This window comes from Ranitomeya variabilis, chromosome 5 (genome assembly GCF_051348905.1).
Source record: "Ranitomeya variabilis isolate aRanVar5 chromosome 5, aRanVar5.hap1, whole genome shotgun sequence".
NCBI lineage: Eukaryota > Metazoa > Chordata > Amphibia > Anura > Dendrobatidae > Ranitomeya > Ranitomeya variabilis.
This window is the reverse complement of record NC_135236.1, coordinates 310,151,264-310,178,346: the sequence shown is the minus strand read 5'-3', so window position 1 is coordinate 310,178,346 and position 27,083 is coordinate 310,151,264. Positions and strand designations below refer to the sequence as shown.

Here is a 27,083-nt window from a genome sequence, read left to right as displayed (position 1 = left end):
TATCGGCGATATCCGATATTTTTTGGATATCGGCCGATCCAATCCGATACCGATACTTTCAAATATCGGAAGGTATCGCTCAACACTACTAATAAGTACTGTTTGACAGTTAATGTCTGGAGCCCTTGTCAATCAATATGAACTAAAATAGATTTATATGACTTAAACAGTTACATTTAAATGTATTTTTAACAAAATCATTAAACTTAAAAAGCTCTAGTAAAAAAAAGTTGTCTATCATAAATATATTGTAGCATTTACATGTATTTCTTAAAGGGAATCTGTCACCAACTAATCTGAAAGCAACACGATGTAGAGACAGAGACCTAGATTCCAGTGATGTGTCAGTTACTGGGCTGCTTGCTGTAGTTTTGATAAAATCACTTTTTTTTTTCAACACATTATCAATAGGGAAACCTGCTCCTTTGTAGTTCTCCATATCTATAAGCTCTATATAACCCCGCCCAACCACTGAATAGAATCTATCTGCCTATGCACAGTGTACAGAAATATTAGGACAAATATTAGGATGAGTCAATATTCCCATAAGTAGAAAGTATCAGACAGAGTAAGAGGGATGCAACTAAATATCATGAGGTAAACTAAAAGAAAAAGAAAAATGGTGATAGAAAATATCTCACAAATATATTAACTTTAGTTTAGAATATAATGTATTAAAATAATAAAAAAACAGAGTAGCTCAATGGCTAACAACAAGGCTATAAACAGTATATGATTAGTATGCCCACATATCTATTACAAAACATTCCTTAATGTTTAACGTATACGTCAGAAAGAAGAGTGTTGAAACTTACATAGTAATCATGTGGAGCTCTGTTACATGTGCAGCCTTGTGCCCTGACGCACGTTTCACCCATCCGTCAGGGGCGTGCCAGTTCCTCAGGGGATGTAGGCATACTAATTATATACTGCTTATAGCTTAGGGTGGTTTGTTGTTAGCCCTACATTGAGCTACTGTTGTTTTTTTAAATACATCTGTTTTTTAACAAAATCTGGTATATTTTATATAGTGACGGAGCCAAATGTTTGAAATCTGACCAGTGTCACTTTATGTGGTAATAACTCTGCAATGCTTCAACAAATCCCAGTGATTTTGAGATTGTTTTTTCATGACACATTATACTTTATGATAATGGTAAATTTAGGTCAATATGTTTTGTGTTTATTTAAAAAAAATATCAAAAATTTGAGAAAAATGTTAAAAAATTAGCAGTTTTTTAAATTTGAATTATCCCTTTAATCCAGATGGTCATACCACAGCAAACCATTAATAAATAACATTTCCCACATGTCAGCTTTACATCAGCATAATTTGTAAAATGTTATTTTATTTTGTTAGCATTTTAGGTGGTTTAAAAATGTAGCAGCAATTTTTCATTTTTTCAAGGAAATTTACAAACCATTTATAATGATGTAGTCACTATTGACAGCAGCATCTAAGGGGTTAAACAAATTTGGACGGTGCAAACACTGATCGTGGCTGATGCAGCAAGTTGCCAGCTACAGTGTACAGCCGACAGCTACTGGATTGTCACCTGTATGGGGATGCTATTCTCTTATATCTCAGGTCAGTTAAAAGACGTGTTGTCTGTCATTAAGGGGTTAATAAAGTTGATATACTTGTGAGGTATTTTGCAGCAACAGTTTTCTTTTGGTTTATCACAGTATACAGAAAGCTGCCAATCAGTAGTGTGGTCAAGGTTATAGAGAGCTCAGCATTTGGAGAACCTGTAGATATTCAGCAGATAAAACAATTATTTTGTCAAAAAGACAGTATGCAGACCAGCAAGTGACAAATCATTGGAATCAGTGTCTGTACCCTGTGAGGCAGTGACCCATGTCATAGGTAGGGGTTGCTGTTTGTTCTCCCCAGGATGCGCATGGAGGCGTAGTGAGGCCAGGAGGGGGCATTGCAGTTGCAGGTGTAGCTGTGATTGCAATGGTGAAGCAGTGCCCAATGTCACAGGTAGGGGTCACTGTGTATTTTCCCCAGGTGGTGCACAGAGGCGTATGAAGGCCATAGGAGTGCATGGCAGTCACGAGCATAGCTGTGACTGCAATGCAGATTAAAAAAATAATAAAAATAAGTGTTAGTCTTGGACATTGTAGTGTCCAAGACAGATGTAGAGAAAACCTGCTCTGGGATATGGTGTTATCAAACTGACTGCAGTTTGTTAGTGGTGCAGTCCGTTTCATTCCTAGCCCAGGTTTTCCATGTGGATGAAGGCCACAGGTTTCTATGTTAAAAGCCCTGTAGTATAGGGTAGGGGTGTGTCCGGTCAAGCCTGTGTCAGGTGTAATGACAGTGTGAGCCTGGTGATCGGCAGGATTGCACAGTAGGAGGCCCTGCAGAGCGCTGGCTGTGTGTGAAGCAACAGCCAAGGCAGCTGAAAGGTCTGGTACCCAGCATACACAGTGGTGCTGTCGTCCTCAGTAGCTGGTCAGAGGAGGACTGGTGTGTGTAACGGCTGCAAACAGATGGATATGGTTCCCGGCTGTAATCCGCAGGATATCATGGACTGAGTTATGCTGTGAGTAAAACATTAACACAGCGGTGCGGTCGCCCGCGGTAACTGGTCAGAAATGGACTGGCATGTGTAGTGATTGCAAACTAAAGGATATCATGGATTAAGTTATGCTGTGAATAAAACATTGACAGGGCAGTGCAGTCACCCACGGCAACTGGTCAGAGAGGTCCAGCGTGTTTAGTGACTTTAGTCTAAAGGATGCCGTGTAGTATGTAGTGCTGTGAAACAGACACTAATATTATATGCACTTGTGTGAAGTGGACACTAATATTATATGCACTTGTGTGAATTTGAACTTTAATGCTGGGAAGAAAACACATTCATGAAAGAGACTTTGTGTTTGAACTTTGTGGGTCGCTGCCTCTTCACTGCATACGGTGCTACCGTGGCACTACAGTCCCTACATCATGCTGCTCTAAGATGGGGTCGCAAAATCCTGGTGACAGAACCACTTTCACTACCCAGTGTAAAGGTATGGTCGCACATTTATCTGTAAGCATCTGCAGGGAAGTGAACAACAGCTGATCTACACTGCAATCTGCAAATGGTGCTGCCTATGTCCCCCAAACAAGTATTATCTGGCAGATGAACAAAGCCATAATCCAAGAAGAGTAGGAAGAAGTAATAAGAGTAATGAGGAAACAGGGCATTTAAATGATTTTATAATGCAATGTCAGCCACATAGAGAGAGATGATTGGTTTACAATACCGTAATGTGTTGACTGGAGTTTCCCCTTCACTCTTGGACAGAGTCAGTTTCTATAAGTCTAGAGAAGATGAGAAAGCTAATAAAATAACTACATTTTGCCAACAAAGGACCAAATGTCTATGACAGTGGCATAAATACCGTAACTTTAAGATGACACCACAGAGGCTTAAAATTTCTTATTCATTTATGTCACAGCATGACTTTGTGATTTTCTGTGGGTGACACTAGTCTGAAGATTTTTGTGCACTTAGACCGTTACTTGGCTGACAACTGCTTATTCGTCAACTTGATGGCAGTCCAGGCATACATCTTTCCTGGTCCTACATGATTTCCCTGTCTACTGGCAAACAATAACATGCCAGGCTATGAGAGCACAATCTACTTCGCACAGTGACATAATAGCAGGTCATCTGTCAAATGGAGGGCAAATAATCGAAGTCAACACTTTTACATCTTACATGACATACTGTTAGAATACCTAGATGAATTAAATAAATACTGGCTTGTATTTTATAACGATGTTGGTTTTTGGTTTGTTGAATACCTGCATAAGACTGATATGTGTTCAAGACAAACTATTTCCACCAACAAGCCAAGTATATTATAGGATTAATGCAGTGCTTTGTGTTACTAGTGTTGGCCGCCTGTCGGCACTTTGATGCACAACTGCAGAACATCGCCTGGTTTTCCCAAGACAGAGAGAGTACAGGAAGCATTGCTATCAATATGTTTAGATTGCCTTTCCCAGCTCCTAACAGAAGCATTTAGAAAAGGGAAGTGCTACAGTTGGATTTGGCTGCCTATTACATGGTCTATTGAGACACACATGTTCGTGGCTGAACTGCATAAGAACCAGTTAAGCACAAGCAAAAAGAATTCATTTAAAGTTTCTAGGGCTGTTATATCACCAAGTTACTGCCAGTGAAAAAAATACAAAGCGGATATCCTCATACATTACAAAAATAAAGCAGCGCAGTTTAACTTTATGTTTTTATTTATGAGAGCGCTACTCAATTCTGCCTCATCCTAGAGTAATGCAGCTATAACTTATCACAATTATGCCTGCAATTGTAGTAGTGAGATGACAGCCCGCAGCATGTCTGCTTCCTAATCAAAACTAACCAGTTCTGAGAAACGTAAAGGAAGTAAAGACCCTACATTTGTCAATTTAACTCTATAAAATTGATTTTCTGAAATACAATATAAACAGAACCTACCAAAAAAGTATGTGAACTAAGCAGAGTGCTTAAAATCTATCTGTCATTACCTAGAAATATGTATTTTTGTAATCTGGTGTAAATGCCACTCTTCTCCTTAATCTGTTGTCATATTTATTTTGTTTCTGTGCCTTTTCATTCCTAACATATGTCCTCTTTTTATATGTAAGACTAGTCTTATTAGTCAACTAGGCGTTGTCCTCATGAAAACATCCACAAAGAAGTTTTAATGACCACACTTACTTAAGAAAACTAAATCTACATACATAGAAGGGGGAGTCATATCTCAGAAATGGATTGGCACAGAAACTTATGAAAACAACCTCAAATTCAGAAGAACAATGGCATTTACACCAATAAAAAAATATATATTAATGTGAAGTGACAGATCTTCTTTAAATATAACCATAAACCATTATTTATATACAGATGTGCTCAAATGTTTACATACTATGGCAGAATTTTTGCTTTCTTGTCCTTTTTTCATAGAATATGAATGATAACACCAAAACTTTTTCTCCACTCATGGTTAGTGGTTGGTTGAAGCCATTTATTGTCAAACTACTGTGTTTTTTCTTTTTAAATCATAACGACAACACAAAACATCCAAATGACCCTGATCAAAAGTTTACATACCCTGGTGATTTTGGCCTGATAACATGCACAGAAGTTGACACAAATAGGATTGAATGGCTACTAAAGGTAACATCCTCACCTGTGACCTGTTGTAATCAGTGAGTGTGCATAAAAGCTGAGTGAGTTTCTGGGATCCAGACACTCTTAAATCTTTCATCCAGCCACTGGCGTTTCTGGATTGTGAGTCATAGGGAAAGCAAGAGAATTGTCAACGAATCTACGGGACAATGTAGTTGAACTGTATAAAACAGGAAAGGGATACAAAAAGATACCCAAGGAATTGATAATGCCAGTCAGCAGCGTTCAAACTGTGATTAACAAATAGAAAAACAGGGGCTCTGTAAAAACAAAACAATGGTCAGGTAGACCAACCAAAATGTTGTCCACAACTGCCAGGAAAATTATTCGGGATGCAAAGAAAAACCCACAAATAACATCAGCTTAAATACAGGACTGTCTGAAAACTAGCGGTGTGGCTGCATGGTCGAGTTGCCAGAAGAAAGCCATTAAAGCGCAAATGCCACAAAGTATCTTGTCTACAATATGCAAAACAGCACAGAGACAAGCCTCAAAACTTCTGAAACAAAGTAATTTGGAGTGATGAGACCAAAATTTAACTTTTTGGCCGCAACCATAAATGTTACATTTGGAGAGAGGTCAACAAGCCAATGATGAAAGTAACACCATTCCTACTGTAAAGGATGGAGGTGGATCACTGATGTTTTGGGGATGTGTGAGCTACAAAGGCACAGGTTACTTAGGCAAAGTTGAAGGAAAGATGAATGTAGAATGTTATCATCAAATACTAGAGGCAAATTTGCACTTGTCAGCCCAGAAGCTGTGCATGGGACGTACTTGGACGTTCCAACATGACAACGATCCAAAACGCAAGGATAAGTCAACCTGTCATTGACTACAGCAGAACAATGTGAAGGTTCTGTAGTGGCCATCTCAATCTCCTAACCTCAATATCATTGAGCCACTCTGGAGAGATCTCAAGTGCGCAGTTCATGCTAGACAGCCCAGGAATTGACAGGAACTGCAGGCTTTTACCAAAAAGAGTGGGCAGCTTTACCATCTGAGACAATAAAGAACCTCATCCACACCTACCACAAAAGACTTCAAGCTGTCATTGATGTTAGAGAGGGTAATACACGGTATTAAGAAATGGTGTAAATGAACTTTTGATCAGGGTCATTTGGATGTTTGGGGTTGTCATTATGATTTTAAAAGAGAAAACACAGTAGTTTGACAATAAATGGCTTCACCCAACCACTAACCATGAGTGGAGAAAAAGTTTTGGTGTTATCATTCATATTCTCTGAAAAAAGGCCAAGAAAGCAAATATTCTGCCAGGGTATGTAAACTTTTGATCACAACTGTATATTTGTATCACCAGTGGACAATACAGAAAATACACTAGTCCCAATACAGAACTGCTATGGGTCCTCTTCTTTTCAACTGCTGATTTGAAGCAAACAGGTTAATAGTCATAGAGCACCGCCTAATTAACTCTTCAGAAATCCAACCACCATTCTGCTTTTACTAGTAAATGTAAAGCATTACTACCTTACATGCAATCAAATTGCAGTAGTGAGGATTTTTATCATTCTCATAAAGTAAAAGTGGGTCCCTTTACTGGTAGGAACACTTTGGAGTTACAGTTTGGATTTAAGACAACCTACCATTGCAATGTCCATTCACAGAACACAGGCTGCAATAAATTAGACCAGTATTGCGATGGTTCCTAGTGGCAACAATTAGTGAATTCTATCATCCTATCAGACTCACACCAGCTTGTGGATGGCGCTTCACTCAAATATTCCTAATTAATACTTGGGAGAGGACATCTACCAATGTTGCAAAGTAGGTGTTGCTTGTCTAATCTTGCTTGCCAACTTGTTGTGATATAGATACCTTCTTTATCATTGAATCCTTAAGGATTATCTGCCAACATCTTAGCACTTACTGTAATTAGGCCACACACTTGGTACATAAATAATAAGGTGGTTATCGGACACATGCTAGATCACAGAAAGATTATTGGACAATATATACATAAACAAATACAAGCCGTTGAATAGTAACCAGCCCCGGGAGTTCAAATGCATTCATATTTCATCAATTTCACAGCGGATTACTCCATATAATTTCTACACATAAGTCCAAAATAGACAATTGTATGCTGATTTTACTGCACAGTATAAACACAATACTATTTTAGGATTGTGTCAGGTACCATATAAGCATCCAATGCTACAAAGTCGGACTATAAGACACAATGGACCATAAGATGCACCCCAAATTTTTGGGTGTAAAATAGGAAAAAAAATGTAATGTTAAAATGGGGGTCGTCTTATAGTCCGACTTTAGCTTACCGGGGGAGGCGGCGGTGGAGCAGGGTCACAGGAGGCAGGGTCGCTGCTGCAGGAAGCCAATGGTGGCAGGAGTTGGGTGATGCTGCGGGCCCTGGGTGTCAAGAAAATGTCAACTGTGAGGCAAAAGTGCAGTCCCCACACTGTACATTGATTTCCGGTGGTGGGCTTCAGGAAAATGGCCGCCGGAGATTTCGAGCATGGCTCAATGATGAACAAAAGTGTGTCTTATAGTCAGAAAAATACAGTAATTGTATTTGAGTAAAACAAAAGCAGAAGAAGAGCTGCAAGAATCAAGGGCATGGGCATCACATTATACAGTATTTGCAAGAAATATTTAAAGGGAATCTGTCAGTAGGATCAACTCTACTAAGCCGTCTACATGGGCATGTAGGTCGTGGGGAGCTGAATAAAATTATAGTTTTATATTTGTTATCCGATGACTTAGTCCAGAGAAATCTATGCTGTAAATGGTCCAGACTATGGGCAAGTCACTGATCAGCATGAGAAGCAGTTCAAATTGCTCTCCTTCTACACCATTGAAAATAAAACAATTAAAAAATATATATACACATATTTGGTATAGTTGTGTTCAAAAATGTCCAATCTACCAAAATATAAAATAAATTAATTAGATTGGTATATGGCCAACAAGAAAAAAAAATCGAAATGCCAGAATTGTTTTTTGTAGTCATAATATTGCAATAAAATGCAATAAGAGGTGATTAAAACATTAACTCAACCCCAAAATAGTATCAATAAAAACGTCAGCTCAGGGCACAAAAAAATAAGCCATCACACAGCCCAATATCCTTAAAACTAAGAACTTTACGAGTTTAGGAAAATAGTGACAAATGCAAAAAATGTTTTGTCATACAAATATCTGATATTTTTTTCACCACATAAATACAAAAATAAGCAATGCATGTTTGGAATATGCATACTCGTAATGACCTGGGGAATCCTATTGCCAAATCAGTTTTACCACATAGATGAACATGGTAAATAAAAAACCCAAAAAACAATTGTGGAATTGCACTTTTTTTTTGCAATTTCACCGTGCTAGCAGTGTTTTTCCCGTTTTCCAGTACACTAGATGGTAAAATCAATGGCGCAATTCAAAAGTACAACTTGCCCCGCAAAAAAACAAGCCTTATACGCCTTATGGCTCTTGGAAAAAGGGGATGAAAAAACTAAAATGGAAAATGCCCATGGCGTGAAGGAGTTAAAAGGAATCCATCAGCAGATTTTTCAAATGTAATTTGAGAGAAGCACGATGTAGGGACAGAGACCGAGATTCCAGTGATGTATCATTTACTTGACTGGGTGCTTCAGTCGTGATTGACTCAGTTTTCAATGCTGCAGATCTTGCAGGTCTCAAAATGTTGCGCCCTGTGTAACCCCACCCACACCACTGATTGACAGCTTTCTATATATATTGTATATTGACAGAAAGCTGCTAATCTGTTGTGGGGGCATGGTTGGACTAGTAGGCATGAGACCAGCTTGCCCTGTTGTGATAATCTCCTACTGATAAAACACCAATTATATTGAAACAGCAAAACTCAGCCTAATAAGTGACACATTGCTGGAATCAGACTCTCTTCCGGATTAAATTTCGAAAACCTGGGGAAAGATTCCTTTAAAGCTCCTGAAAGGAAAGTTCTAGAAAAGCCCCCCACTTGCCATGTACAACTTATAATACTTGTAGTGTTGCAATGGGGGATTGCAGAGTCACATAGCTAAGTCATTCAGAACTTGTTAGGAAATTACAATCACAATATTAACAACACGTGACAATGTCACTGGTCAATAAAAAGCTATAACTGAAGGTCATAAAAATAGAAAATATCAAACTGTGACTTCCTAAACAGACATACACAAAAAAATTTAAAAAATTATAAAACAAAAGTTGGTGCACTCTGTCCAAATCATTGGTCACTATAGGCAGATAATGCTCTGAACCCTGCCATTTATACATGACACCAGCCCATGCCCAATGACACAGAGGTATCATTATGGCAATATTCAATGCATTTTAAATGACAAACACATGGCGCTGGAACTTAAGGGAAGGCATTTTGATGAGGATTTGGGACATGAACACATACATATTGTATAATTTAAGCAATTGCATTCCATTATGTATGTTTTTTTTCCACAAAGCCTACTATTTGTACTGGCTTGAAAATGTAATTATAGATAATACTTGCATGACTAGCGAGAAAACAATGTACAAATGGGGCATGGAAAATTCACTCCAATCGCACCTCAAACAACAAAGCTTATATTCTGGCTAAAGTGAAGGCAATTCAAGCAGATAATATTCTATGTAGCACTAGGTGAGTTCCGATAAACTGCAAGTGAAAAGGCAGCAAATTTAACCATTAGAAATGAAAAAAAAAAAAAACATTATAATATTGCAAAATTCCGTCCACAGCATCTTTATGATTGTTATTCTCCACTTTTCATGCAATAACCTCTGCAAATATTCCTGAACAGGGAAAAATTACAGTAATCTTATTTAATATAAAATAACACATTAAATAAGAATATTACACTGCTAGAGTCAATGGAAAGAAATAAACCTTGATTTGTGGTTTACAATAAAACAACAAAAAAGGTAATTCAAGTAATTCAACGCCCAAAACAATGGGATTTTTTTAATATTATTTTTCCCTTTTTTATTGCTGAAGCAACTAACATTTAATAGGAGATGTGTGTTTCCATAGCAGCAGGATGAATGCCGGTCTATTTCAAGTTTTTGGTATGTCATGTATGGTGAGTGATGCTCATTATTTAACCAAACGCGTGTGAAGGCATGTGACCGGGATGCATTAAAAAAAAAAACACGTGACCAGAGCTTATGGAAACATGTGCTCTGCATATACATGTGAACAAGTGACCTTAGTGTCCCAAATACAGAGAAATCATTCATGACTAAGAGATTACAGCTGAACAACAGGCTGTTGTATAGAAACTTAATGTGGAAAGGCCATGCAGATGCTAGAGGGATCCTGAGAAGGGGCCATGAGAAGGGATGAGAGAACCCAAACTGTAAAGTTCGGGGTTCGTACCCAGCACCTAGTGTTCGATGCTGAACTCCGAACATGGGACTTCTCCTGGAAGTCCGTTTTATAGTTCGGGAGTTCGGGGAGGACAGGGGTAGATTTTGCAGCTCCAAGGTTCGGGTCCTCATTGATTTCAAAAGAGTTCGGGTACAGTTCTGGTACCCCGAGAGCACTTTGGACTAAAGTTCAGTCGAACCCCACAAAATTGAACTTCCACTGGTTCGCTCATCCCTAGTTATGACAAAATATTGGTATAACATTAGAGTACAGAGCCGTAATACAACTACTGTAATTACTTAATTAAGATATTTCACACTGGTTCTTGAGCAATGCATATTAATAAACATTAAGGTGATCCAATACAGATTACCATTATTTTACAAATGGCATCCACTTGAATTAAAGGGATGGATTTTTTTAATCGGAAAATGAGCTGCTGTATGTTAGGAGTCGAGTTCCCGCCGCTGCACAGGGTGAATCTCGAGCCATGTCTGCTGCAGTCTCCCATTCTACGTCAACCGCAGTGGAGCCTGCTCAGCGGAGACATTGGTCCCAGTAACTCGCTCAGACAAATACTGTGCAAAGGGTTACTGCTGCCTTTTCAGGCTCTGCTGTTGTGGCCTGCACTGGTCAGCGGCGAGCAGGCTTTTCTGGGACTAAGTCCTGCCTTGCACACACTGAGCATGCCCAAGGTAAGATCTCTCCTTGGAGGTCAGGGGTCACATGCTCAGGTACTGCAGCAGCTATCATTGGGCCTCTAGGAAGGTCCTGAAGTTGATCAGGTACTGTAGCATCTTCCATTGGTTCCATAGGAAGGTCCTGAAGATGCTGCAGCTAGAAAAGGTTTGCATGGCCGCACGGCCATGCGCTAGTATCACCTCATGTCATGTGCTTGTTATTTGTGGTCGTGCCTGTATGTGTGTATTCAGGGACCCGGCTGAAATAAGCCCCTAGAATACCAGCACCTCCGGTGAGGAGTGTTTGTGCTTTTCTGGGTGCGTGACCACTGATTGCCATTAGCTCAGCAGTTAGCTGTGTTCCCCTGTGACGCTAACGGCACAGCATATTATTTCTAGCTACTCTGTGGAGTTAACAGAGCTCGCTTATACCGCCATATAGCGCTGCCATTTGCCAGCAGCAGGTTCCTCTCCTGCACGGTGGACCCCAGGTTGTGAGCGCACCTATTTATACATATATATACTCGGTGCGTTCTGCCAACCCTAACATAATACTAGCGCCAGGGTCTGGCTATTAACCCCTTCCCGACCCATGACGCCACGTAGGCGTCATGAAAACCCGTGCCAATCCGACCCATGACGCCTATGTGGCGTCATGGAATGATCGCGTCGCTGCAGAGCGGGTGAAAGGGTTAACTCCGATTTCACCCGATCTGCAGGGAGAGGGGGAGTGGTACTTCAGCCCAGGGGGGGTGGCTTCACCCCCCCGTGGCTACGATCGCTCTGATTGGCTGTTGAAAGTGAAACTGCCAATTAGAGCGATTTGTAATATTTCACCTAAAAAACTGGTGAAATATTACAATCCAGCCATGGCCGATGCTGCAATATCATCGGCCATGGCTGGAAATACTGAAGTGACCCCCCCACCCCACCGATCGCCCCCCCAAGCCACCGATCTGTCTCGTAGTCCCCTCCGTCCTGTGCTCCGCTCCCCCGTCCTCCTGTCCGCTCCCCCCGTGCTCCTATGTCACCCCCCCGTGCTCCGACGCCCCCCCCCGTGCCCCGATCCCCCCCTTATACTTACCGAGGCTCCCGGTGCCCGTCCGCCTCCTCCATGGGCGCCGCCATCTTCCAAAATGCTCAGTGCGCCCGCCGAATCTGCCGGCTGGCAGATTCATTACAAAGTACATTTTGATCGCTGTGGTAGGTTCTATCACAGCGATCAAAATAAAAAAAATAATAAATAACCCCCCCCCTTATCACCCCCATAGGTAGGGACAATAATAAAATAAAGAAAATATTTTTTTTTTCTTTTTCCACTAGGGTTAGAGTTAGAACTAGGGTTAGAACTAGGGGTAGGGTTAGGGGTAGGGTTAGGGTTACGGGTAGGGTTAGGGTTAGGGGTAGGGTTAGGGTTATGGCATGTGCACTCAGTGCGGATTTGGCTGCGGATCCGCAGCGGATTGGCCACGGATCCGCAGCGGATTGGCCGCGGATCCGCAGCGGATTGGCCGCGGATCTGCAGCGGATTGGCCGCGGATCCGCAGCGGATTGGCCGCTGCGAATTCGTAGCAGTTTTCCATCAGGTTTACAGTACCATGTACACCTATGGAAAACCAAATCCGCTGTGCCCATGGTGCGGAAAATTCCGTGCAGAAACGCTGCGTTGTATTTTCCGCAGCATGTCAATTCTTTGTGCGGATTCCGCAGCGTTTTACACCTGTTCCTCAATAGGAATCCGCAGGTGAAATCCGCACAAAAAAACACTGGAAATCTGCTGTAAATCCGCAGGTAAAACGCAGTGCCTTTTACCTGCAGATTTTTCAAAAATCGTGCGGAAAAATCTCACACGAATCCGCAACGTGGGCACATAGCCTTAGGGTTAGGGTTGGAATTAGAGTTAGGGTTGGAATTAGAGCTAGGGTTGGAAATAGGGTTAAGATTAGGCTTGTGGTTAGGGTTACAGATAGGGTTAGGGGTGCGTTGGGGTTACAGTTGTGGTTAGGGTTGGGATTAGGGTTAGGGTTGGGATTAGGGTTGGAATTAGGGTTACGGGTGTGTTGCGGTTAGGGTTGTGGTTAGGGTTGTGTTGGGGTTAGGGTTGTGATTAGGGTTATGGCTACAGTTGGGATTAGGATTAGGGGTGTGTTGGGGTTAGTGTTGAAGTTAGAATTGAGGGGTTTCCACTGTTTAGGCACATCAGGGGTCTCCAAACGCAACATGGCGCCACCATTGATTCCAGCCAATCTTGCGTTCAAAAAGTCAAATGGTGCTCCCTCCCTTCCAAGCCCCGACGTGCGCCCAAACAGTGGTTTACCCCCACATTTGGGGTACCAGCGTACTCAGGACAAACTGGGCAACAACTGTTGGGGTCCAATTTCACCTGTTACCCTTGCAAAAATAAAAAATTACTTGCTAAAACATAATTTTTGTGGAAAGAACAATTATTTTTTATTTTCACGGCTCTGCGTTGTAAACTTCTGTGAAGCACTTGGGGGTTGAACGTGCTCATCACACATCTAGATAAGTTCCTTGGGGGGTCTAGTTTCCAAAATGGGGTCACTTGTGGGGTGTTTCTACTGTTTAGGCACATCAGGGGCTCTGCAAATGCAATGTGACGCCCGCAGACCATTCCATCAAAGTCTGCATTTCAAATGTCACTACTTCCCTTCCGAGCCCTGACGTGTGCCCAAACAGTGGTTTACCCCCACATATGGGGTATCAGCGTACTCACAACAAACTGAGCAACAAATATTGGGGTCCAATTTCTCCTGTTACCCTTGTGAAAATAAAAAATTGCTTGCTAAAACATCTTTTTTGAGGAAAGAAAAATTATTTTTTATTTTCACGGCTCTGCGTTGTAAACTTCTGTGAAGCACTTGGGGGTTGAACGTGCTCACCACACATCTAGATAAGTTCCTTGGGGGGTCTAGTTTCCAAAATGGGGTCACTTGTGGGGGGTTTCTACTGTTTAGGCATATCAGGGGCTCTGCAAACGTAACATGATGCCCGCAGACCATTCCATCAAAGTCTGCATTCCAAAACGTCACTACTTCCCTTCCGAGCCCCAGCATGTGCCCAAACAGTGGTTTACCCCCATATATGGGGTATCAGCATACTCAGGAGAAACTGGACAACAACTTTTGGGTCCAATTTCTTCTGTTACTCTTGCAAAAATAAAAAATTCTGGGCTAAAAAAATATTTTTGAGGAAAGGAAACACATTTATTATTTTCACGGCTCTGCGTTATAAACTTCTGTGAAGCACTTGGGGGTTCAAAGTGCTCACCACACATCTAGATAAGTTCCCTTGGGGGTCTAGTTTCCAAAATGGAGCCTGACGCCCGCAAAGCATTCCATCAAAGTCTGCATTTCCGAACCCCGACGTGTGCCAAAACAGTGGTTTACCCCCACATATGGGGTATCAGCGTACTCAGGAGAAACTGGACAACAACATTTGGGGTCCATTTTCTCCTGTTACCCTTGGGAAAATAAAAAATTGTGGGCTAAAAAATCATTTTTGAGAAAAGAAAAATTATTTTTTATTTTCATGGCTCTGCGTTATAAACTTCTGTGAAACACCTGGGGGTTCAAAGTGCTCACCACACATCTAGATTAGTTCCTTGGGAGGTCTAGTTTCCAAAATGGGGTCACTTGTGCGGGAGCTCCAATGTTTAGGCACACAGGGGCTCTCCAAACGCGACATGGTGTCCGCTAATGATTGGAGCTAATTTTCCATTCAAAAAGCCAAATGGCGTGCCTTCCCTTCCGAGCCCTGCCGTGCGCCCAAACAGTGGTTTACCCCCACATATGGAGTATCATCGTACTCAGGACAAACTGGACAACAACATTTGGGGTCCAATTTCTCCTATTACCCTTGGGAAAATAAAAAATTCTGGGCTAAAAATCATTTTTGAGGAAAGAAAAATTATTTTTTATTTTCACGGCTCTGCGTTATAAACTTCTGTGAAGCACCTGGGGGTTATAAGTGCTCACTTTGCATCTAGATAAGTTCCTTGGGGGGTCTAGTTTCCAAAATGGGGTCACTTGTAGGGGATCTCCAATGTTTAGGCACACAGGGGCTCTCCAAACGCGACATGGTGTCCGCTAACGATTGGAGCTAATTTTCCATTCAAAAAGTCAAATGGCACGCCTCCCCTTCCGAGCCTTGCCGTGCACCCATACAGTGGTTTACCCCCACATATGAGGTATCGGCGTACTCAGGAGAAATTGCCCAACAAATTTTAGGATCCATTTTATCCTGTTGCCCATGTGAAAATGAAAGAATTGAGGCTAAAAGAAGTTTTGTGTGAAAAAAAAGTACTTTTTCATTTTTGCGGATCAATTTGTGAAGCACCTGGGGGTTTAAAGTGCTCACTATGCCTCTAGATAAGTTCCTTGGGGGGTCTAGTTTCCAAAATGGGGTCACTTGTGGAGGAGCTCCAATGTTTAGGCACACAGGGGCATTCCAAACGCGACATGGTGTCCGCTAACGATGGAGATAATTTTTCATTCAAAAAGTCAAATGGCGCTCCTTCCCTTCCGAGCCTTACCATGTGCCCAAACAGTGGTTTACCCCCACATGTGAGGTATCGGTGTACTCAGGAGAAATTGCCCAACAAAATTTAGGATTCATTTTATCCTGTTGCCCATGTGAAAATGAAAAAATTGAGGCTAAAATAATTTTTTTGTGAAAAAAAAGTACTTTTTCATTTTTACGGATCAATTTGTGAAGCACCTGGGGGTTTAAAGTGCTCACTATGCTTCTAGATAAGTTCCTTGGGGGGTCTAGTTTCCAAAATGGGGTCACTTGTGGGGGAGCTCCAATGTTTAGGCACACGGGGGCTCTCCAAACGCGACATGGTGTCCGCTAAAGATTGGAGCCAATTTTTCATTGAAAAAGTCAAATGGCGCTCCTTCCCTTCCGAGCCTTACCATGTGCCCAAACAGTGGTTTACCCCCACATGTGAGGTATCGGTGTACTCAGGAGAAATTGCCCAACAAAATTTAGGATTCATTTTATCCTGTTGCCCATGTGAAAATGAAAAAATTGAGGCTAAAATAATTTTTTTGTGAAAAAAAAGTACTTTTTCATTTTTACGGATCAATTTGTGAAGCACCTGGGGGTTTAAAGTGCTCACTATCCTTCTAGATAAGTTCCTTGGGGGGTCTAGTTTCCAAAATGGGGTCACTTGTGGGGGAGCTCCAATGTTTAGGCACACGGGGGCTCTCCAAACGCGACATGGTGTCCGCTAAAGATTGGAGCCAATTTTTCATTGAAAAAGTCAAATGGCGCTCCTTCCCTTCCGAGCCCTGCCGTGCGCCCAAACAGTGGTTTACCCCCACATATGAGGTATCAGCGTACTCAGGACAAATTGGACAACAACGTCCGTGGTCCAGTTTCTCCTTTTACCCTTGGGAAAATAAAAAAATTGTTGCTAAAAGATCATTTTTGTGACTAAAAAGTTAAATGTTCATTTTTTACTTCCATGTTGCTTCTGCTGCTGTGAAACACCTGAAGGGTTAATAAACTTCTTGAATGTGGTTTTGAGCACCTTGAGGGGTGCAGTTTTTAGAATGGTGTCACTTTTGGGTATTTTCAGCCATATAGAACCCTCAAAATGACTTCAAATGTGAGGTGGTCCTTAAAAAAAATGTTTTTTTAAATTTTGTTGTAAAAATGAGAAATCACTGGTCAAATTTTAACCCTTATAACTTCCTAGCAAAAAAAAAATTTGTTTCCAAAATTGTGCTGATGTAAAGTAGACATGTGGGAAACGTTATTTATTAACTATCTTGTGTCACATAACTCTCTGGTTTAACAGAATAAAAATTCAAAATGTGAAAATTGCGAAATTTTCAAAATTTTCGCCAAATTTCCGTTTTTTTCACAAATAAACTCAGAAATTATCGACCTAAATTTACCACTAACATGAAGCCCAATATGTCACGAAAAAACAATCTCAGAATCGCTAGGATCCGTTGAAGCGTTCCTGAGTTATTACCTCATAAAGGGACACTGGTCAGAATTGCAAAAAACGGCAAGGTCATTAAGGCCAAAATAGGCTGGGTCATGAAGGGGTTAAATGGCGGACAAACAGCCATCCTTGTGGTACATCCAGCAGCTGGAGTGCAGGTTGGCGGCTCTTGGCCACGGTGGATGTTACCGCAGTTGCAGTTCAGGCTGCTAGCGTGGCTGCAGCAACCTTGTCCACGGCCACCCCTGTTCCGACTCTACCTCGCCTCCTGCTGCCAGAAAATTTTTCTGGTGATAGTAAATCTTGTAGGGGTTTTGTGAGCCAGTGCTCTATACACCTTGAGCTCCTGGTCGCAAATGTGTCCCCACAGAGCGGGCAAAGGTGGGATTTATTGTGTCTCTCCTGTCAGACAGGGCGTTGGAGTGGGCTACGCCGCTGTGGAAGCATGGCGATCATGTGGGGCAGACTGCTCCGCTGTTCCTGAGCACTCTGAAACAGGTCTTTTTAGGGTTCAAGTCACCCATGATACAGCGCTCCAACTGTTGGCATTGACTCAGGGGTCGTGTTTGGTAAGCCATTTTGCCATCCACTTCCGCACCCTATCATCTGAGCTGGAGTGGTCGGATAAAGCCCTTATCCCTATATTTTGGAGGGGGCTGGCTGACCACGTGAAGGACGCTCTGGCCTCAAGGGAGATTCCCGCCACACTGGAGGAATTAATAGCTGTGTCTACCCGTATTGACCTCCGTTTTTACGAGCAGAGGTTAGAGCGGGCCCAGTGTAGGCAGAGGTTTTGGCTGGCTCCCACCTTCACCAAACCTTTGGAATCTCCGGTCCAGGTTCCTGAGTCACATGAGGCCATGGAAGTGTAGCGAGCGGGAGCTAAGTCCTGGACTGCTTGTGCAGTCAAGGTCTGCCATGTTTACCAGAAGTCAGGACATCTTGCCACCAGATGTTCACAGCGGTCAAGGAAATGTCAGCGTCTAGTGGTAGTAGGTGGAGGTACACTAGACACGGCGACGTTTGCCTCCAAATTGTCCTTTAAGGGGACAATTATAATAGGCTCATTCACTCACTCGGTAGAGCTCTGCGTGCATTCTGGGGTGGGGGGCAATTTTATGTCTTCTGCCTTTGCCCAATGTCATGCAATACCCCTGGTAATGCTAGCTCAACCAGTAACTGTACAAGTGGTGAATGCGTTGACACTGCCCTCACAGATAACACACCAGACCATCCCTTTCACTCTGTCCTTGTCGCCATCTCATCAGGAGATTATATCTCTGCTCATCATTCCTGAGGGAATTGATGAGATCCTGTTAGGGATGCCTTGGCTACGGTATCACTCTCTTCATATTTAGTGGTCCACAGGCAGAATTTTAGGATGGGGTGAATCTTGTGGGGGTAGATGTCAGAGGGAAAGCGTTCAGGTTGCTACAACTGAGGTACCCGCAGATTTATCCTCTCTCCCCAAGCAATATTGGCTCTATGCGGACGTGTTCTCCAAAAGGGCTGCGGAGACCCTTCCTCCTCACCGCCCCTATGACTGTCCTATTGACCTTTTGCCTGGTGCTGAGCCTCCCCGGGGTCAAGTCTATCCATTGTCTCTCCCAGAGATGGAGGCAATGTCACAGTATATCCGAGAGAATCTAGCAAGAGGATTCATTAGGAAGTCAGTGTCACCTGCAGGGGCTGGGTTCTTCTTCGTACAGAAGAGTGGAGAACTGCATCCATGCATAGACTACAGGGGTATTAACGCCATCACTGTTAAGAATTAGTACCCACTACCCCTGATATCTGAACTTTTTGATAGGCTACGGGGAGCAAGGGTATTTACTAAATTAGAACTGCGGGGTGCTCACAACCTGATTCACATCCGTGAGGGGGACAAATGGAAGACGGCTTTTAACACCAGGGATGGGCACTATGAATATCTGGTGATGCCCTTCGGGCTCTGTAATGCCCCAGCCGTTTTCCAAGACTTTGTAAACGACATCTTCCGGGATATGCTTTCCACCTCGGTCGTAGTTTATCTGGATGATATTTTCATCTACTCTCCATATATAGACTCCCACCGGAGAGATGTTTGCAAGGTCTTCGACCTCCTACGGACTAACTCTCTCTATGCCAACTTGGAGAAGTGTGTGTTTGAGCAGGAGTCCCTGCCTTTCCTTGGCTATATCATCTCTGCCCAGGGATTGGCTATGGATCCTGCCAAGCTACAGGCTGTGATGGACTGGCAGGAACCCCATTATCTCAAAGCGGTGCAGCGCTTTATGGGGTTGATTAATTACTATCGCCAGTTCATTCCCCACTTCTCAACTTTGGTAGCTCCCTTGGTTGCCCTCACCAAGAAGGGAGCAAATCCCAAGTTGTGGTCGGAGGTCTCCAAGGCCTTTCTCTCGATTAAGTCACACTTCGCTAGCGCTCCCATGCTACATCGCCCCGATGTAGATAAGCCATTTATTATGGAGGTGAATGCCTGATCCGTTGGTGCTGAAGCAGTCTTCTTTCAAAAGGATGCTCAAGGTCGGAAGCATCCTTGCTTCTTCTTCTCTAAGACCTTTTCACCAGCGGAGAGGAATTATTCCATCGGGGACAGGGAGTTGCTAGCTATGAAGTTGGCTTTCTCAGAGTGGAGACATCTTCTGGAGAAAGCTCGCTTTCCCTTCCAGGTGTTCACAGACCACAAGAACTTGGTGTATTTACAGACAGCCCAGCGGCTAAATTCTCGTCAGGCTAGATGGTCCCTGTTCTTCTCCCGGTTCCATTTCACCCTCCATTTTCTTTCTGGGGAGAAGAATGTTCGTGCTGACGCTCTCTCTCTCGCCCTGTAGTGTCATCAGAGGAGGAGGCTCGGCTTATTGTCCCTCCAGAGAGCCTGAGAACTGTGGTTCTTGTTTCGCTAGAGTCAGTGCCCCTAGGCAAGACTTTTGTTTCATCTAATTTGCAACCGGAGGTTCTCTCTTGGGCTCACTCGTCCAGGGTGGGTGGACATTTTGGGACCAAGAGGACATCTGAGCTCTTGGCGATGACGTACTGGTGGCCGCATTTTGCCTGTGACGTTGGTGACTATATTCGGGCGTGTGTCTCCTGTGCCAAGAATCGGTCTTCTTGGCAACAGCCTGCTGGGCAACTTTACCCCCTGCCTGTGGCAGACAGGCCCTGGTAGTTGGTCGGGATGGATTTCGTGGTAGGCTTACCCAAGTCTTGTAGCTGTACAGTTGTCTGAGTAGTCACCGACCATTTTTCTAAGATGATGCACTTGGTTCCGCTTCCACGGTTACCTTCTGCACGGGCTTTGGCGGCGTTGTTCGTCAAACATGTTTTCCGTCTACATGACATGCCTGACAAAATTGTCAGTGACCGTGGTCCTCAGTTTGCGTTCTGGAGAGAACTCTGTTGTTTACTCAGCGTTGACCTTAATCTCTCTTCTGCATACCATCCCGAGACGAATGGGTTGGTAGAGAGGGCCAACCAGACTCTGGTCACATACTTACGACATTTTGTCTATGCCAGGCAGTGTGACTGGGCATCTTTGCTATCTTGGGCGGAATTTGCTTTGAACAACGCCGTAGCCAACTCTACCGGGAAGGTTCCTTTTCTCCTTATTTACGGCCAGCATCCGCATGTTCCTGTGCACATGCCCGTGTCATCCACCGATTCTAGTGTGGCAGTCTGGGCGGTGGAGGCACGTGACATTTGGGACCGCACACAGGATGCCATCCGGGCCTCCAAGGAGAGAAAGAGGGTTTCTGCTTATGCACACCGGCGCCCCGCTCCGACCTTTGCTCCTGTCGACTTAGTGTGGCTCTCCGCCCATAACATCAGGCTGCGAGTTGAGTCTATGTCTACTAAGTTTGCGCCTCGCTATAGGCCCTTTTAAGGTTCTGGAACAGGTCAACCCTGTGGTCTACCGTTTGGCTATTCCTCAGCGCCTTGGTATCACCGACACCTTTTATGTTTCTCTCTTAAAGCCTGTCTGTCCCGGTTTTCTGAGTCATCTGCCGGGACATCGGGTTTATCCACGGATGAGCTTGAGGTGAATGCTATCGTGGGGTGCAAGGTGGTACGTGGCAAAAAATATTATCTGGTGGACTAGAAGGGTCACGGCCCAGAGGACAGAACCTGTGAACCTGAGGAGCATATTCGGGCTCTGCTGCTCATTGCAGCCTTTGAGCGTAGCAAGGCCCAAGGAGGGGGCCCTAGGAGGGGGGGTAATGTTAGGAGTCGAGTTCCCGCCACTGCACAGGGGGAATCTCGAGCCATGTCTGCTGCAGTCTCCCATTCTACATCAGCTGCAGTGGAGCCTGCTCAGCGGAGACGTCGGTCCCAGCATCTTACTCAGTCTGATACTGTGCAAAGGGTTACTGCTTCCTTTCCAGGCTCTGCTGTTGCAGCCAGCACTGGTCAGCGGCGAGCAGGCTTTTCTGGGACTAAGTCCTGCCTTGCACACACTGAGCATTTCCAAGGTAAGATCTCTCATTGGAGGTCAGGGGTCACATGCTCAGGTAATGCAGCAGCTATCATTGGGCCTCTAGGAAGGTCCTGAAGTTTCTCAGGTATCGTAGCATCTTCCATTGGTTCCCTATGAAGGTCCTGAAGCTGCTGCAGCTATAAAAGGTATGCATGGCTGCACGGCCATGCGCTAGTATCACCTCATGTCATGAGCTTGTTATTTGTGGTCGCGCCTGTATGTGTGCATTCAGGGACCCGGCTGAAATAAGCCCCTAGAATACCGGCACCTCTGGTGAGGAGTTTGCATGTATGTGTTCAGGGACCCGGCTGAAATAAGCCCCTAGAATACCGGCACCTCCAGTGAGGAGTGTTTGTGTGCTTTTCTGGGTGCGTGACCACTGAGTGCCGTCAGCTCAGCAGTTAGCTGTGTTCCCCTGTGACGTTAACAGGGCACAGCATATTATTTCTAGCTACTCTGTGGAGTTAACAGAGCTCACTTATACTGCCATATAGTGCCGCCATTTGCCAGCAGTAGGTTCCTCTCCTGCACGGTGGACGCCAGGTTGCGAACGCATCTATTTATACATATATATATACTCGGTGCGTTCCGCCAACCCTAACACTGTATAACTAAACATGCCAATATGATGCCAATGCACATGTACAATTGTAGAAGTCACTGAGGTCATCATTTATATATTTGTTGCATTGCCTTTACATTTTGAGTCCTCATTGATCAGTACTGCAGTGCGTAACCCTTAATGACATTTCACTGTGGGATACTTTAACAAACTGATCATTGATTCTGAGTCCACAATCAATCATGCTTAATGTCAAATCGTTACAAATTAAGGTTCGTCTGTTATGTCTATGACAAAAGCTTATTACATCTCTGGTGCCCTGTTATGACCCCAATGGCGAGGGTCTCAGAGAAACAAGTAAGTCTGCGACGTACAAAAATCCAGCTCATAGGGCAGTGGTAACTGGGTTGACCATATATCTACTCCTAACGCCAACACTAGAAGTAGCCGGGGAACATGCCTACGTTGGTCGCTAGATGTCTCGCGCCAGCCGGAGGACTAACTACCCCTAGAAGAGGAAAACAAAGACCTCTCTTGCCTCCAGAGAATAGACCCCAAAAGTAGGATACAAGCCCCCCACAAATAATAACCGGTGAGGTAAGAGGAAATGACAAACACAGAGATGAACTAGGTTTAGCAAAGAGAGGCCCACTTACTAATAGCAGAATGTAGTAAGATAACTTATATGGTCAACGAAAACCCTAACAAAAATCCACACTGGAGATTCAAGAACCCCCGAACCGTCTAACGGCCCGGGGGGAGAACTCCAGCCTCCCTAGAGCTTCCAGCAAGGTTAGGATACAGATTATGTACAAGCTGGACAAAAATGCAAACAAAAACAAATAGCAAAAAGCAAGAAAGCAGACTTAGCTTAATTTAGCAGGAACCAGGATCAGTAGACAAGAGCACAACAGATTAGCTCTGATTACAACGTTGCCAGGCATTGAACTGAAGGTCCAGGGAGCTCATATAGCAACACCCCTGACCTAACGACCCAGGTGAGCATACAAGGGATGGCAGACATTCCCAGAGTCAAATCACTAGTAACCACTAGAGGGAGCCAAAAAGATAAATTCACAACAGTACCCCCCCCCTTAGTGAGGGGTCACCGAACCCTCACCAAGACCACCAGGGCGATCAGGATGAGCGGTGTGAAAGGCACGAACCAAATCGGCCGCATGCACATCAGAGGCGACCACCCAGGAATTATCCTCCTGACCATAGCCCTTCCACTTGACCAGGTACTGAAGCCTCCGCCTGGAGAGACGAGAATCCAAGATCTTCTCCACCACGTACTCCAACTCGCCCTCAACCAACACCGGAGCAGGAGGCTCAGCAGAAGGAACCACAGGCACAACGTACCGCCGCAACAAGGACCTATGAAATACGTTGTGGATGGCAAACGACACCGGAAGATCCAGGCGAAAGGATACAGGATTAATGATTTCCAATATCTTGTAAGGACCAATGAAGCGAGGCTTAAATTTGGGAGAGGAGACCTTCATAGGAACAAATCGAGAAGACAGCCATACCAAATCCCCAACGCGAAGTCGGGGACCCACACCGCGGCGGCGGTTGGCAAAACGCTGAGCCTTCTCCTGTGACAACTTCAAGTTGTCCACCACATGACTCCAGATCCGCTGCAACCTATCCACCACGGAATCCACCCCAGGACAGTCAGAAGGCTCCACATGTCCCGAGGAAAAACGAGGATGGAAACCAGAGTTGCAGAAAAATGGCGAAACCAAGGTGGCGGAACTAGCCCGATTATTAAGGGCAAATTCAGCCAACGGCAAGAAGGTCACCCAATCATCCCGATCAGAAGAGACAAAACACCTCAAATAAGCCTCCAGAGTCTGATTAGTTCGCTCCGTTTGTCCGTTAGTCTGGGGATGGAAAGCGGATGAAAACGACAACTCAATGCCCATCCTACCACAAAAGGATCGCCAGAACCTGGAAACAAACTGGGATCCTCTGTCCGACACAATATTCTCAGGAATGCCGTGCAAACGAACCACGTTCTGGAAGAACACAGGAACCAGATCAGAAGAGGAGGGCAGCTTAGGCAAAGGAACCAAATGGACCATCTTGGAGAAACGATCACATATCACCCAGATGACAGACATGCCCTGAGACACCGGAAGATCAGAAATGAAATCCATAGAGATGTGTGTCCAAGGTCTCTTCGGGACAGGCAAGGGCAAGAGCAACCCGCTGGCACGAGAGCAGCAAGGCTTAGCTCGAGCACAAGTACCACAGGACTGCACAAATGACCGCACATCCCTTGACAAGGAAGGCCACCAAAAGGACCTGGCCATCAGATCTCTGGTGCCAAAAATTCCCGGGTGCCCTGCCAACACCGAGGAATGAACCTCGGAAATGACTCTGCTGGTCCATCTAGCAGGCACAAACAATCTGTCAGGTGGACAAGAGTCAGGCCTACCAGCCTGAAATCTCTGCAACACACGTCGCAGATCTAGAGAAATAGCAGACACGATAACTCCTTCCTTAAGAATACCCACAGGTTCAGCGACTCCAGGAGCATCAGGCACAAAGCTCCTAGACAGAGCATCGGCCTTCACATTCTTAGAACCTGGCAAATACGAGACCACAAAGTCAAAACGGGAGAAAAACAATGACCAGCGGGCCTGTCTAGGATTCAGGCGCTTAGCAGACTCGAGATACATCAGATTTTTGTGATCAGTCAAGACCACCACACGATGCTTAGCACCCTCGAGCCAATGACGCCACTCCTCAAATGCCCACTTCATGGCCAACAACTCCCGATTGCCCACATCATAATTTCGCTCTGCCGGCGAAAACTTCCTAGAGAAAAAGGCACAAGGTCTCATAGTAGAGCAACCAGGGCCTCTCTGCGACAAAACGGCCCCTGCCCCAATCTCCGAAGCATCCACCTCAACCTGAAAGGGAAGTGAGACGTCAGGCTGGCACAAAACAGGCGCCGAAGTAAACCGGCGTTTCAACTCCTGGAAAGCCTCCACGGCAGCAGGAGCCCAGTTAGCTACATCAGAGCCTTTCTTGGTCATATCCGTCAGCGGTTTAACAACGCTAGAGAAATTTGCGATAAAACGACGGTAGAAGTTAGCAAAACCCAAGAACTTCTGAAGACTCTTAACTGACGAGGGTTGAGTCCAATCATGAATAGCTCGGACCTTGACTGGATCCATCTCCACAGCAGAAGGGGAAAAAATGAACCCCAAAAAGGGAACCTTCTGTACACCAAAGAGACACTTTGAGCCTTTTACAAACAAAGAATTTTCACGCAGAATCTCAAAAACCATCCTGACCTGCTCCACATGCGAGTCCCAATCATCAGAAAAAAACAGAATATCATCCAGATAAACAATCAAAGATTTATCCAGATACTTCCGGAAAATGTCATGCATGAAGGACTGAAAAACTGAAGGTGCATTAGAGAGCCCAAATGGCATCACCAAGTACTCAAAATGACCCTCGGGCGTATTGAATGCGGTTTTCCATTCATCGCCCTGCCTAATGCGCACAAGGTTGTACGCACCACGAAGGTCTATCTTGGTGAACCACTTGGCACCTTTAATCCGGGCAAACAAATCTGACAACAGCGGCAAAGGATACTGAAATTTGACAGTGATCTTATTTAAAAGCCGATAGTCAATACAAGGCCTCAAAGATCCGTCCTTTTTGGCCACAAAAAAGAATCCCGCACCAAGAGGGGAAGAAGAAGGACGGATATGCCCCTTCTCAAGAGACTCCTTGATATATGAACGCATCGCGGTATGTTCAGGTACCGACAGATTAAACAGTCTCCCCTTAGGAAACTTACTGCCAGGAATCAAATCTATTGCACAGTCACATTCCCTATGAGGAGGCAGTGCACTGGACTTAGACTCGCTGAAGACATCCTGATAATAATCAGACAAATACGCCGGAACTTCCGAAGGCGTAGAAGAAGCAATAGACAAGGGCAGGGAATCTCCATGAATTCCATGGCAGCCCCAACTTGACACTGACATAGCCTTCCAGTCCAAGACTGGATTATGGGTCTGTAACCATGGCAAACCCAAAACAACCAAATCATGCATTTTATGCAGAACAAGAAAACGTATTACCTCCCGATGTTCGGGAGTCATGCACATGGTAACCTGTGTCCAAAACTGCGGTTTATTTTTTGCCAATGGCGTAGAATCAAAACCCCTAAGAGGGATAGGATTTTCCAATGGCTCAAGAACAAATCCGCAGCGCTTGGCAAATGACAGATCCATAAGGCTCAGGGCAGCACCCGAGTCCACAAACGCCATGACAGGATACGATGACAGTGAGCAAATCAAAGTTACAGATAGAATAAATTTAGGTTGCAAATTACCAATGGCGACCGGACTAACAACCTTAGTAAGACGTTTAGAGCATGCTGAGATAACATGTGTAGAATCACCACAGTAGTAACACAAGCCATTCTGGCGTCTATGAATTTTCCGCTCATTTCTAGTCAGGATTCTATCACATTGCATTAAATCAGGTGCCTGTTCAGACAACACCATGAGGGAATTTGCGGTTTTGCGCTCCCGCAACCGCCGGTCGATTTGAATAGCCAGGGCCATAGAATCATTCAGACCTGTGGGAATGGGAAAACCCACCATCACATTCTTAATGGCTTCAGAAAGGCCATTTCTAAAATTTGCAGCCAATGCACACTCGTTCCACTGGGTCAGCACGGACCATTTCCGAAATTTTTGGCAATACACTTCAGCCTCGTCCTGGCCCTGAGACATCGCCAGCAAGGCTTTTTCTGCCTGAATCTCAAGATTGGGTTCCTCATAAAGCAAACCGAACGCCAGG

At 44.3% G+C, this 27,083-nt stretch overlaps 1 protein-coding gene across 50 annotated transcripts in view; it reads right to left on the bottom strand.

The window, feature by feature from the left end:
- CELF2 (CUGBP Elav-like family member 2) overlaps positions 1 to 27,083 on the bottom strand; it is a 632,182-nt gene that overhangs the window by 538,602 nt on the left and 66,497 nt on the right. For 3 of the 50 annotated variants that reach the window (XM_077264532.1, XM_077264530.1, XM_077264551.1), the window contains exon 2: positions 3,259 to 3,316. The exons of the other annotated variants lie outside the window; for them this stretch is intronic. The gene's annotated coding sequence lies outside the window, so the exon portion shown is untranslated. The remainder of the gene's footprint in view (positions 1 to 3,258; positions 3,317 to 27,083) is intronic. 50 annotated transcript variants of the gene reach the window in all.